Genomic DNA, 15660 nt, shown 5'->3' on the forward strand with positions numbered 1-15660 from the left:
ACTTGGAGGACATCCGATTTCTACTGGGTTTAGGGTCTTTCGCAGCCTATATATACATGGATTTTCACATAATTATATATCCTGTAAAAACATCTTTCATTGAGAAATAAGAGTTGGCGATGACCATGGTTTTCTTCCCCTTGAGGGTTTTCACGTAAAATTGTCTCTTCTTCTATTTCGTTATCATTGCTTTAATCTCTTTGTCTCATAACAACTAGTATCAGAGCTTGGTTCGAGTGGGAGTAATGGGAGACGAAGAGAAGCAACGTATCGAGAGATTCGATGGAAACAATTTTGGCTTTTGGAAGATGCAGAGAGAGGATTACCTCTACCAGAAGGATCTGTACCTGCCGCTCGGAGGAAAGAAGCTAGCAGACAAATAACGAAAATGTTATCGGATGCCTTCAACATCTCTAAGGAGAAAACATCGAAGGATCTCATGGATGATTTGGAAAGGATGCATGAAAAGCTATCAGCTTCAAACAAGGTATTCCTAAAAAACTATTTAATATAAAGATAAGTAATGAAAAATCTGTGGCAGCGCACTTGAATGATTTTAATATTGTCATGAGACAACTGGAGTCGGTAGGAATAACCTTTGTGGCCGACATCATGAAGTTGTTGATTCTGTCAAGCTTACCTAGTTGCTAGGATAGTTCGGTAATGGCCAAAAGCAGTGCAGCAATTGCAAGGCTAAAATTTGAAGATGTTGTGGGTGCTCTGTTGACTAGGGAGTCACAACAGAACATTCAACCGGATAATGGTAGTCCTGGTATTTCACAGGCATAGAGGATAGAGGCAGATCCGATTAAGGAGTGACAATAACTGAGGGAAGTCACATTCAAAATCTAGAAATCGATTGGTAAAGAGGTCTTACTTTATGTTAGAATTGCCGACAACCAAGTCACAAGAGGTGCTAATGTAGGACACCTCCTAAGCAGTCAGAGAAGAACAACAAGGGTTCATCATCAAGTTTGTTTAATTATGTTGTTGAATCGTATCATTCTGACGAAGCTTTGGCACTTCTCTCATGTGTTTCAGATAATGAATGTTGGGTATTAGATTCTGGAGCATCGTTTCACGCTACTTCAAACAAGGGTACTTTTCTAACTATGAACAGGGTAATCTCCGAAAAGTGTATCTTGGCAATGATGAACCCTGTGAGATCATTGGGAAAGGAGATATAGAAGTCAGTCTGATGAAGGGTGAAAAACTGAAGCTAAAGCAAGTCTGACATGTACCAAAACTAGCACAAAATTTATCTCATGTTAGTCAAGTGTCAGATGCCATTGTGTTGCCGTATTTAATATAGATTCGTGGAAGATTACCAAAGGTAATTTGGTGATAGCACGAGGAAAGAGAGATAGGACTTTGTATATTACATCCACTAAGGATGTCTCCCCATGTAACATTAATATGGCTTATTCGGAAAATAATATATGTTTATGGCATAAAAGGCTTGGCCACATGAGTTTGAGGGGAATGAAGGTAATGGCTCACAATGAGAAATTAGATGGAGTAACATCTATTGATTTGCAGTTTTGTGAAGTTTGTGTGTTGGAAAATAAAAGAAGGTCATCTTTTCTGAGGGAGGACGAGATCCAAGAAGTAAGAAGTTGGAGCTTGTTCATATAGATATTTGGGGGCCATTTCAGGTTCCCTCAATTAATATTTGTTAGTATTATGTCACTTTTATTGATGATTGTACTAGAATGATTTGGATTTATTTCATTAAAAACAAGTCTGAGGTATTTGACATCTTTAAGAAGTGGAAGTCCCTAGTTAAGAACGCAACAGGACTGAAGCTTAAAAGCTTAAGGTCAAATAATAGGAGCGAATACCGCAACAAGGAATTTGAAGACTATTGTGCTGAACATGGAATCAGAAAAGAGCTGACTATTCTGGATACACCACAACAGAATGGGATAACTGAACGAATGAACAGAACCATTGCTGAAAGAGCTAGAAGCATGATGATCAGTGCTGGATTAGCTAAGCGGTTCTGGGTTGAAGCTGTGAATACTGCTGCATACTTGATCGACAAAGGACCTTCAACCGCCATAGCATGTGAACTTCCTCAAGAAGTATGGACTGGTAAGGAGATAAAACTCTCACATCTTAGTGTTTTTTGTTGCTACTTATGTTCACGTGAATGTTAATGAGATATCTAAGTTATACTCAAAGTCCAAAGTTTGCACTTTCTTAGGCTACGGTGTTGATAAGTTTGGGTACAGACTTTGGATCATGACATTCAGGAGATAATCAGGAGCAAGAATAAGGTGTTCAACAACAATGTTCTACATAAGGACAAGTTCAAGGAGAAATAGGTAGAACCGGTGTTTGAAATTTTTTGGATGATGAGAATAGGGTTGAACAAGATAACACACAAGCTGATGCACATTAAGAGAACGATCAGGAAACACATAAAGAAACTATTCTGCTGCGAAGGTCTGAAAGACAGAGGCTTCCTAACAAATGATACTCTTCTTCGCTTGATTATCTGTTACTAACAGATGGCGGTGACTCTACTTGTTTTGATGAGGCAATGCAGGTTGATAGCAAGTCCAAATGGGTTTAGGACATGAATGAAGAAATGGATTCACTCCATACAAACCAAACCTAGGACTTGGTCAAATTTCCAGAAGGAAAGTGTTAAGATTGGGCTATTCCTATACGCTCTAAGAATCTGATTCTTAGAATAGTTTGCGTAAAATGATAATATAGTGGAAAGTAAAATCAACACAAGAATTTCACATGGAAAACTCCTTGCTCAATGGAGTAAAAAATCACGACCTATCTTCCTATAGGATTTCCCAAATTCTTCACTAAATCAAGAACCCTTAACGGTTACATTAACCTATGGACATGTTCCCTGAACAGCCCGCCCAAATCACAATCTAAGCACTGTTTAACCAACAAACATCTATTACACAATACTTGAAAGTTTAAATAGATATAACCACAATAGAACCTAACCTAGACAAACTAAAGAACTAGATGATAAATCTTGATAAGCTCGGGTATTTTGTCGTCGCGCAGTTGGCTCTTTAAGAATAAGTATTGACTGCGCTCAATTAAGCCTCACATTGGAATGCTGTCATTTATGGTTGTGGTTAAGCTCCTAAGATTCTTTGTGATGTCTTTATAAAAAAGTAGTTGTCGCCTTGAATCATTGAATCCATGAAGGTTATGGTTTCATTAATTTTATCCGAAAATGAAACCTTGTTTGACTTGGATCTTCCTTCTTTTCTTGTTGTGCGTCGGCTTCCTTGTCCTACTTCAATGCCAATTTCTATATTGATCAAATTATGGTGTTGTGAGAATGTTACCATAACTTGAAATCCATCTCTTCACCCAATATGAATCAGTCAAAATTCCATCTTCTCTAATGTCGGCATGAAATAGCTTCAAGTCTCTAGTTGCGTTGTAAGGATTAGTTCGTTTGAGCGGTTACTTTGTTGATATTACTGCTTCATTGAATCCTTTGAAGATATGTCTGACTTGTTCTTCAAATGAATCATTCGTTATATATCCCTAGATTTTCATTGGGTACATTGCTTGTCAAATCATCAATTCTTTAATGTAAGCTCATGATCATTGAGCCAGCAACTACTCAACAGATAGAAAGCAATTCAGAATAAATGGATGTACTAAAATAGGAGCAATATGGCTCAACAAGATACAAGGCAAGGATGGTAGTAAAAGGTTTCCAACATGAGGTAGGTATCGATTTCATTGAGATTTCCTCCCATGTGGTCAAATTACCCACTATTCGAGTTATGTTAAGCATTGTTGCTGCAGAAGATTTACATTTAGAGTAGTTAGATGTAAAAACAACCTTTCTCTATGGAGATCTAGATGAAGACTTGTATATGCGGCAACCTGAAGGATACATAGAGGCTGGTAAGAAAAATCTGGTTTGCAAACTGAAGAAGAGTCTATGGTTTGAAGTAAGCACCAAGATAGTGGTATTTGAAGTTTGACAGTTTTAAGATGACTATTGGTTTTACTCGGTGTAATAGTGATCATTGTTGGGTTTGAAAATTCGTAAATTATTTTGCTCTTATATGTGGATGACATGTTAGTATCAGGTTCTAACATGCGTGAGGTCAATAAGCTAAAGGAGCAAATGGCTAGCGAATTTTCAATGAAGAATCTTGGTCCAGCGAAGAAGATTTTGGGGCTGAAAATTGAAAGGGATAGAAGCAATAAGTTGCTGAAGCTGAGTAAAAAGTAGTACATTGAAAAGGTATTGAAGAGGTTTAGCATGAAAAATGCTAAACCGGTGAGAACCCCTTTAGCAGGTCACTTCGAGAACATCTTAAAGAAACTTAGTCCGAAATCCGATGAAGAGAAGAGCCGAATGGAGAAGGTACCGTATGCACCAGCTATGGGCAGTCTTATGTATGATATGGTATGTACAAGACCTGATATTTCTCATGAAGTGAGAGTTGTGAGCAGATCCATGTCAAATCCTGATCCAGAACACTGGAATGTCGTGGAGTGGATTGTGAGGTACATGTTAGCAACAAAGGAGAAATCTTTGCTCTACATAGGTGCTAGAATCAGGCTGCAAGATTTTGTTGACTCAGATATGACAAGATATGTTGATGATAGGAAGAGTACTACAGGTTATGTATTTACTCTTAGTAGTGCAGTAATCAATTGGATCTGAAAATTGCAAAAGGTCACTGTCATATCTACCAAAGATGTAGAATATATTGCTGTAACAAAAGCATATAAAGAGGTGATTTGGTTAAAAATCTTGTTGAAGGAACTTGGGCAAGCGAGAATAGAATGCAAGCTACACAACGACAATCAAAGTATGTGATGACCCAAAATCACAGTCGTGATGGCACCCGCACTAACCCCCCTGATGGGCATACCATCCCCTTAAACCAATTACTTAATCAATTTACGCATCAACATAAATAATAAGAACCACCATTAATAAGTCTAAGTCATTTCATAATTACTGAAAGTGCGGAAGATACTAAGTCATAATACATCCCCCAATAACTGAAGTCTATGTCATTTCATAATTACTGAAAGTGCGAAAAATACTAAGCCATAATACATCTGCCAAGAACTGAAGTCACAGTACAAGAATGACTATCCAAAATCATGTCTAAGAATAATACATAAGTCTGAATACATAAGAAACACTATCTAGTAGAATGAATAATAGACAATATAAAGATAGACTCCAGGGCTGCAGGCAGGCAGGTAGCTCACCCTCAGAATCTCAACAGAAATAGCCCCAAGGCTAGAATCGTGACGTCGGCGAGGATCTTGGCTCAAACACTGCACTCAGAAAAAGTGCAGCAAGAGAAATATCGTACACATGCGTACCGGTAAGCATCATAGGCCGACTAAGATTAGTTCACGCTTATGGAAACACATAATCAACAAGTCAACAGATAGAAAAACAATAACCATCAAGAGTTAAAGAATATCATAAAAACCAAGTCATACCCTAAGGTTAAGCTTCTACATCACAAGTCTATCAAGTCCTCAATAATTCCTCAAGTAACCACAACACAAATATAACCAAAAATCCAGTCAATCGATATATGATGTGATAATGAGACATGCAATGCAATGAGATGGATGTCGTGCAATGCAATGGCCAATAACTCAAACCTGTACACACATGCTATGGACGGAATCTCGACGTCTCAATAGTCATGACCCATGGTGTCACGACCCATTTTGGCATAAGCCGTGCGGGCACTTACCTTTCCCACCTTGGTAAGCGAACCCTTAACCCAACGATAAATAAAGACATCAATAATTAATCAAGCAACGGAATAGAATAAATATGTAAGTCTCACAATAATATATATATGGTAGAATAGTGCGGAATAATAATAATAACCCCAGGGTCTAGTCTGAATAATACAAGAAGATCTAGAGGGAATAAATACATGTCTAGAATAATAATACATAAAAGTATCTATGTCTCTGAATAGGAATAAGACATAATGATGGAAAGTCTTTAAGGCAGCGAACGACCATGCTCACTCTAGAAACTCGAAGATAATGCTGAAGAGACTATCAACCACGTGTAACAGAAGCAGATCCAACTTGATACTCTACATTCATAACGGAATGCAGCAAGTGTAGGTCAATACAAAACAACAGTACCGGTAGGCATCATCGGCCGACTAAGCATAGCTAACACAATTTAGATAATAAAGCCAGATAGACAGATAAACCAACAAGTATAAATCAAACATAATCGAATCCAAGTACACGTCATTGCCTAAGTAGAGCATTTAATCCTAATTGTGACAAGTCATGAATATACCAAGTCCGAATCCAACATCGCAAGTACAACACCAAAACATCTTAAAGTAAACCATGGTGCAATGTAATGCTATAATGTATGGATGCAATGCCATGAAAATGTTGTGTACACATGTACTCTGGACGAAAATATCGACATCTCGGTAGCACAACCCAAAGTGACTCGCGAAGTCTAAGTGCCACCCGTCCCGGATCTTTGCCCAACAGACAGACGGGACCCCGGATCTTTGCCATCGGGGGGTTCTCACAGGCACCACTTTGGGGGACCCACGGAGTCCATGCACTCACTCAATCAACGATTTCGAAACTAACATCGGATATCGGCCTCTCACGTCACTCAAGTAAAAAACGAGCCCAGCTCATCATAGTGTTTCATCAAGTATCATCAGTATCTCAACAATATATGATGAAGAATGAGAGTGCGTGAAAAGCATGTTTCCACATCAATATTCATGCTCAATATCACAAGTACCAACAATGGGTACGCCAATAATATATCTGAATCACAAATACTAGCAGTGGGTACGCCAACAATATATCCGAATCACAAGTACCAACGTTGGGTACGCCAACAATATATCTGAATCATAAGTACCAACAGTGGGTACGCCAACAATATAATAATCAAGATGGAACAACAGATGTCAATATCTACTAACATACGTGGCATCAAGCCAACACAATAGAACAATCGATCACCACACAAAGGGATGGCTAGTCCCAAACACACAACAGGGCCCAGCCTAAGACAATATCCATCCCAACTTCATACCCGAAGGTTCACATGCTTTCTCTGACGATATAATCTAAATATATGCTTCGCTATGCGAAATCTCACCAAAGGTAAGCCATAACCTACCTGGATGGCCGAACAGCAACACCAACAAATCACTTTATCGCCTTCCCCTTCCACTGATCCTCAAGATCAATAAAGTCTAGGCATAATCGAAATCTAGATTAGAAATCATAAAGAACGATACTAATATTGCTATCATTTTATTTAGGTCAAAACCAACACTAGAATTTGGGAAAACGAAGCCCACAAGGTCAAAACGGGAAATTCGGGTGCAAAACATCAAATTAAGCACTAGGTGATCATAACCCAACCACTAATTGCTAAATTAACTCATAGATTTACCCAATTTCGATTTTGAAGCAAAACCCCCAATTTGGGTATAAACCCTAACTCTTTGATTCCGAATTTCAACACTAATAATGGAAGATATATGATTAAGAACCTTAGATTCATCAAAATCTAGCATAAACCCCATTAATTTCACCATTAGTAAGCCTAGATAGAACATTCACTATCTCCACTTTTATCTTCCATTACTAAAGAATTACTAAGGAAAAGAGGAATCTAGGATGATTAGGATTAATGAAATAGTAAAGGGATAGCAAGATTTACCTCCAAGAGTTTTCTCCAAATATCTCTAAGAACAGTCCCCAAAAGCTCTAATTTCGAATTGGAAATAAATGAGGGACTAAAGGCTTATTTAAATCACACTTAATGAAATAACAGGCCCGATACCGTCACGGCGGTAACGGGGCCGCAACGACAGCGACGCTACAACGCCCAACAGGCCGCCCCAGCGGTCTAGGCCAAACATACTTGACCGTCCCAGCGGTCATTACGCCGCAACAGCGGCGCCGCTGGGACGGCACTGGTGCCGCCAATGCGGTTACCAAGTACCAAAAATCCCCTAATTTTTCTAAGTCTCGATCGAAATCCCAAATCACTCCTGAGGCCATCGGCTCACAAACCACATACACAGACCCATATAAAAATACGCTACGAACGCACCCGTGGCCTCGAAATTTCCAATGGAGGTCTCGTTGACCGAGTCAACCTCTGATGCCTCATTTCCAATTACCAACCCAAGTCCCAAAATGCATCTGAGTGCATTAAGAACCGAACCAGATACATAAACAAGTTATAAACAATCATCTGGACCTCTCGGAATCGATGGAATTCCGAAAAAAGGTCCGTTTACCCAAAAGTCAATTTTGGGTCAACTCGTTTTCACTTTAAGCCTATATTTCACAAAAGTTGCCCGAAAATCCGATCTAGACACCTCAGGAAACGTGCCAACTGTTCTCTCGGATCAAAAGTGAGCTAATCAATGCTCGAAAAAAGGCAAAATTACCGGAAAGACTATAACGACCAAACGGGTCATTACATATGGGGGACCCGCGAAATCCATGTACCGTCTGACTTTACCTCCAGACTGTGACCCTGCCACTATACGTCCGCATATACCTCGGATCGATAACAATAAGAATATAACTTTCATCTTTCTCTTTCTTTTTTTTTCCAAACGTTTCCATAACCTTTTCCATCAAAATGTTCCACAATTCTTTTATCAACTGATTTTCACAACATTTCCATCATGTATGAATGTATGAATGCAAGAATGAGAAATCAAATGCAACCAATGCCAATGAATATGCTGTGGAGATCACAAAGCATCATAAGCCAAATCAATTCTTGCATGAATCATCAATCATCATGGAAACGTATCAACTATTAAGTTCTAATTACTACAAATGAGTCTATCATATCCCACAACACCAATATCATGTAATTAAATACACCACATGCCAATCAATATATAAACAACGGCGAGAATCCTACGTAATCAGAAATCATTCCAACCTAATTGGATCACAACTCCACACTATGTCTGAAGACCTATCATGCTTCCCCTGTCAATACTATATAACACATGCAAGTCGCTAATCAAAGTCTAATAAGATAAGCCATAACCTACCTCGACCGCCAACCGGGTTCCACAAACAATCAGACATGAGCTTTCCCCTTTCGTAGCGCCTCAGAACGCTCAAAGTCGAACATTTAAATGATCTACATTAGACTAAGAATCCAACGATATAAATATTGCTATACTCTTAGAAAACCCCAAAATAACCCTAAACGTGACTACGACTTTACAAGGGTAAGATGGGAATTTTTAAGTTGGGAATGGTCAATCTTAAGTTTAACAAGTCCAGTTACTCATTATCAACACCACTTAGTACCCAATTAGCCCTAATTTCATCAATAAAGGAAAACCCCAAATTAGAAAGGAACCTTAATTTCCATGATTTTGATTCTTGAAATAAAGGAAGATTCAAGCCTAGAAGCTAATTACCCAATGATTAGATGGTAGAAATCAGTAATTAAATCAATAAAACCCAATTAGATAATGGGAGCACAATAAGTTTCACATATATGGGAGAATGTAGAGCCAGTTTTGCCACAATCCAAAAGACACACTCTCATTTTGGTAGGTCTTGAGTGAGAACAAAGACTTGATTTATTTTTGTTCGGAGCAGTCTAATATTTAAGCCACACTAAGAGTATCCTTTTTGACTGCCTTCTCTCACTCAAGCCTTTGGGCAGAATTATTTACCAGACTTAGGAACCCAAACTAATTTGTGTCCCCTATCATGATAAAACAGATGAATCAGATCCCTCTTTGCCCATGCAGGCAGCACCTTCTTCTTTATCCAGGGACCAGGTCCCTCTATTTTGAATTTCCTTTAGATGGATTTTTTTCTTTTATGAAGATACTGATGTCTAGTTCTCCAATTCAAGTTGAGCCTCACAGGCTTCTTCCTTTTCTTTTGGAGTATTCATCCATTGCTTCTTTTGATTCTTTAAAAGAGAGTTTTCTCTTGTTACTTCAACAATTTGATTTTCAAGATCTACAATGGATGCTCCCGTATCATCTCTTTCAAGTTCCAAGCCATTGATTTCCTCATGCAGAGAACTCTTTTCTTTAACAAGACTATGAAAAGCATTGATTAGAGCATTGGCCAAGGACATCAACTTTATTTGAGAGTAATTTTTTAAGTTCTTCTGAACTTCAAAGAAGTTTACCTCAGCATTTTCATCTTCACTATCTGAGTCAGATCTAGCCATGAGTGCACACGTTGGTTCATTTTCAGAAGCCTCATTATCATCTATCATGAATGCATTTCTTTGGACGTTCCCATATTTAGATCTGCCGAAGATATCCTTCCAGGCACTCTGATTGTGAGAAGGATAAGTTCTAATAACGTGGCCAGGTTTACTACACTTGAAACAACAGCGTTGTTCTCTTGATTTTTCTGAGTTTTTTTTTTCGAGACTTACTATTCCTTCAAGCTTTCTTTTGATGTCCTTGATTTAACCAGTTTGGGACAGACTCCTCCTCACTTGAGTTACTTTCAGCAGCTGCCTTGTGGTTCAGACTCTCTTCTTCTTTCAACTTTCTCCTTTCTGGATCTTGTACGATTTCGTCATTTTTATCTTGAGAGGTTTTAACTTTGTACTGAACTTGTCAAATCCATTGTGTGCACTTTTGAGAGCCTCCCATATATCCTTTGCTGTCTTACAAAATTCAACTAAGTTGTATTGATGTCACGACCCAACCAAAGGGCCATGACGGGCACCCGGAGCTAACCTACCGAGCACCTCTTAGCATACTTCTCATAATCATATCTAGGTGGACCACAAAAGATGACTCATTAATATCGTAGTCTGTAAGGGCATGAGTCCAAAAGATAAATGCACATCTATATAACCATCATCAACTATGCCCATATGTACAAACCGACAAGGCTGCCAAAATGATATACAAAAGTATAAACCGATGAGGTTATAAGACATCTAACTATATGCATCTGTCTACAAGTCTCTACATGGAGTATATAACATCATAAAGACGGTACAAGACCCCACCATGCCCATATATGTACACAAAAGAATAATACCAGCTAGCTGTAGCTTCGAAACAAATGGAGCGTTGTAGTACAACCACTGATGAAGCAGCCTAGGGGTCTGGTCCGTCTCCCTGTCTACTTGCGCTCATGAACGCAGTGTCCACAAACAAACAGACGTTAGTACGAATAATGTACTAAGTATGTAAGGCATGAATAACAACATAATAAAGATATGAAGAAGCATGAGATAAGAGATAACATATACATCTGACTTCCTCTTAATGCAGATGTAATTCATGCTTAGCCATTTAAAAAAAAAACATTTTCATACATACATATATAATATAAGTGTTAGTGTTGCGGAACGTGCAACCCGATCCATATATCATATCATCCCACGTCCGGGGCATTCCGTCTGGGGTAACATCATAACGTACCCACTGCAGTGGTATGCACATCTACGTGGCGTACCCGGCCGACTATAGTGCGGCTCGGTGTGAGAAAATAGATACATATATATGAAGCATGCACGAGAGCCCAAATAAAACATTACAAGTCTATCAGAGTGACGTAAGGTCGGTAAACCTCCGATTTCCATTATGGAATCATCATCATCGCTATATCTCACTTTGAATGAACAACTACCATAAGATGAGATCAGAAACAATGAAAAAGGTCAATAATCATATGAAAAATATCATTAATCATAAGACAATTATCAACAATATCATATGAACCTCAAGAATCATAAGCTTTAGCTTTTCTAGAGATGGAGTCATCATAGAGGACATTTGTATATGTGTTCATATTGAAGTGATCATGCCATAAGAAAGAAAGGATTAGATTTAACATACCTTTTTGCCTTCTTAACTACTTAACATTCTCCTCCTAAGCTCACAAATCTACATTCAAGAGGATTCGTACTAGAGTTAAGTCTTGAAAACACTCATAAGTTCAAACTAGAGTAATTTGTAAGCTAGCGGAATTTGGGCAGCACTTCCCTTATTTTGTCTACTTCCACCAAATTCCACAACAACTCCCAAACAATAATAACAATACCAACAATACCATAGTCAAGGAATTATATTCAAATTAATCTTAAATCAATCCAAAATCTCCTTTCAAATTCAACCCACAACCATCAACTTCAACTTAATACTTTATGACTTCTCTACTATGATCTTTTCTCTTCAAGACTTGCTAAACCTTTAAGTCAACTTAATCATAAGCAATCAGATGAAGAACATACCTCTTGATAGAAGAACTTCACCTCACTCAACTTCTTTCAAGACCAAGTTCAACACATCATTGAGTAGAAGTAAGGATAATCTTCTTCCGTGGATTATTTTGGGGTTTTGATGTTTGATCTTCTCTTTTAATGATGTGGAAGGTTGTGGAAAGTTGGATAACCTTTAAGAACTCTCTAATAATGTGGGGAGAGAAGTGTAGGAGGTGGATATGAAAAATTGGATCTTTTGGAACTCAAAAAGGTTTTAAAATCGCTCCTCCGCTCCAACTTGCATTGGAGAGGCAACACCACATACTCAGAATGCGGCTGCATCTCCCCTCCTCTCCTTGGGGAAGATGTTGGGCAGTGAGGTACCCAAATTTAGGGAGTTTACGGCCAGTATGCAGCACAGCATACTTGATATGCGGCCGCATATGTCACACCCCGAACAATGGTCGGGCGTAACACGGCACTCGGTGCCTGACTGCATGTGACCGAGCAAACCACATGGCTTGTTGAATCATCATGAGGAATACATGAGCGGAAATATAATATGAAACATGATGGGCTCTAAGAAAACATATGAATTCATAGTAATTATAAAATACTTGTTTAAAAACAAGAGCGCAGATATTACCATAACTGAGCCAAAATGGCTAACCGACTCTGAAAGTCTAACATGACCCAACTGACTTGTCTAGTCTATGAAACCTCTAGCATGAGTCTGAACATAAAATGTACTTGCTGGGACAAAGCCCCCAGCATACCTTTAATGCATCAATGACATAAGGAAAACAACTGACTAAACCCCAAAGAGAATGGGGCTCACCCAAAAGCTGATACGAGAGCTGTCCTACTGAGCAGGTGCGTCGTGCTGTAAGTCAGTACCTGCATCGTGAAATGCAGGCCCCCAAGGCAAATAAACGGGGACGTCAATACTTTGAATGTACTAGTATGTAAACACATGAGAGAAATAGCAAGCACATGATACATAAACATGAAATTGAAACTGAAACTGAACATAAACATGAGTTCTGTAAGCATGAAATAATCTGTAATACCGACATGAACCACCGCTGGGAGAAACGTGGAGTCTGCTCTCGGCCCGATCAGCTAAGCCACCTCGTACCTTACCGGGGCACGAGAAATGAACATGACATGAATGGATCCAAAATCCCTCAATGGGGAAAACATGAAGGAATCGTCCTAACTGGGCGGAGCGATCCTTAACCTACGTTGTAATACGTAGTTTCAGACTATCTGAGCCTTCTCAGTATTAATACAATTCCCGTACATGAAAATAACTGAAGACATGATTTCTGAGTCTTGACATGAACATAGGTACATGAAGACATGAAAATAAATGCATATATGCGAGCTTTTCACGGAAATAAGGAAAATATCTCATACATTGTGTTATAGAACCCATGGGATGCAAGTTATGGGTTTTCATAGATTACGGACTGGGTCTCAATCACCAAAATAGTAAATTAAGACTAATCAAACGGAATTGTAACTGGCCATATAATATACATCATGGTTCAAGTGTCTAGGGTTTATCATGAATATACCTAGAATTCTAAAACTTGGTGTGTAATCATGGAATACTAAAACATGGGGAAGAACAAGGATGTTCCCACACGTGGATAGGGCCTACATACCTTGACTTCCTGCTTTTGAGCGTATCATAATGTCCTTCAATCCCTTCAACTTTAATCTATAGCAATACAGGTCATAGGGATTCTATATTAGCAACAACATCCATGCGTTGATCATCTAAGCATTTTATCAAACACTTGGTGGGCATGAAGCTCCACAACCTTCATTAATGGTGTTTTCTTCACCCAATCCCTATTCTATTACTTCTAGATGATTCTACAATCTCAATTAGATGTAATTAACATCATTCTTCATCATCCACATGAATACAACAATCCCACGTAACAATCCAAAAACTCTAGCATAGTTCACATAATTCTCTTTATCAAACCCATTTACTATTCTCCCAAGAACTCATCAATTCACAACTATAAATGATTAGAGAGTAGAAACATTACCTTTTTGAAGTCCAATCCTCTTGAATTCGGGTTCTAGGGTTTCCACATCCAACAATAATGTTCCAATCATAACTCTATGGATTAAAAGGGTTTACTCAAGTTAGAAAGGGATTAGGGACTTGAATTCAACCTAAAATCATGATAAAACTTGCCTTGGAAGGTTCTTGAGGTTTGGGACTTGTTCTCTATGAATTTAGGGTGACTTTTCGTGAATGGGGTGTTGGGGAAATAAACCCCAAATCTTAAATATAACTTAAAACGCTTAAACCCGACTTTTGACCCGAAACCCGACCTTTTAAGTGTTGGGTCCGCAACGCAAGTGCATCGCGCGACCCCCTGCAGGTCAATATTCAAAGAGGGTGTTTTTGTGCGATCGGCCCGCGACGCGGGGCCATCGCACGCGCCCTCACAAGTGACATGTGTTGTTTCTACACAGTGTTCGGTAAAATAGGCATAACTTCTTGTACATAGCTCTGTTCAAGACCCATAATATACCGTTGGAAAGCTATTTCAAAGGGCTACAACCTTCAGCAAGGAAGTTTTCCTAAATTCCCAAATAATAAAGGGGTTATGGTCGCTGGAAGTAAGACCTTCTACAAACTCACTTGAAAACATCCCCCGTAGAAAGGCTTCTGACTTTTCTTTGTCCAAAGACTATTCTTATGACTTGATTAGTTTTCAAAACACTTTATAAAATCCTCATATTGGTTCCATTGTATTATCGTCTTACGAATCAAACCTTAGCCCAAAGCGATGAGGTGTTACAATATCTCCCCATTGGGATCATTCGTCATCGAATGATGGGTCATGGTTAAGAATATGGCTAGACATGGCTTGATTTATATGAACATGAAAGAAACATGACATGAAACATGGGACATGAATTGACATAATTACATAGGAACATGAATACTAAAGCATGAGACCTGAGACATGGGCGCTGGGTACATGACATGAATGTGAAACATGAGACATGAGCGCTGGGTACATGACATGATCGTGAAACATGAGACATGACGTGACATGAACTATGGAAATTTACCTTGAGCGTTCTCTGCTTGTTCTTCGAACAAAAATGGGTATTTGGATTTCATAAACTCTTCTGCTTCCAATGTAGCCTCTTCAACTTTTTGACTCCTCTACAGGACTTTCACTGAGGTTACTTCCTTAGTTCTCAACTTGCGAACCTGACGATCAAGAATGGCTACGGGGATCTCCTCATAGGTCAAACCATCCTTAACTGTTATAGTCTCAATAGGAACAACCAACGACGGGTCTCCTACACACTTCCTCAACATGGACATGAAACACGGGGTGTACAACAACTAAATCTCATGGAAACTCAAGTTCATAAGCTACTAG

The sequence above is a fragment of the Lycium barbarum genome, chromosome 11 (genome assembly GCF_019175385.1).
Source record: "Lycium barbarum isolate Lr01 chromosome 11, ASM1917538v2, whole genome shotgun sequence".
NCBI lineage: Eukaryota > Viridiplantae > Streptophyta > Magnoliopsida > Solanales > Solanaceae > Lycium > Lycium barbarum.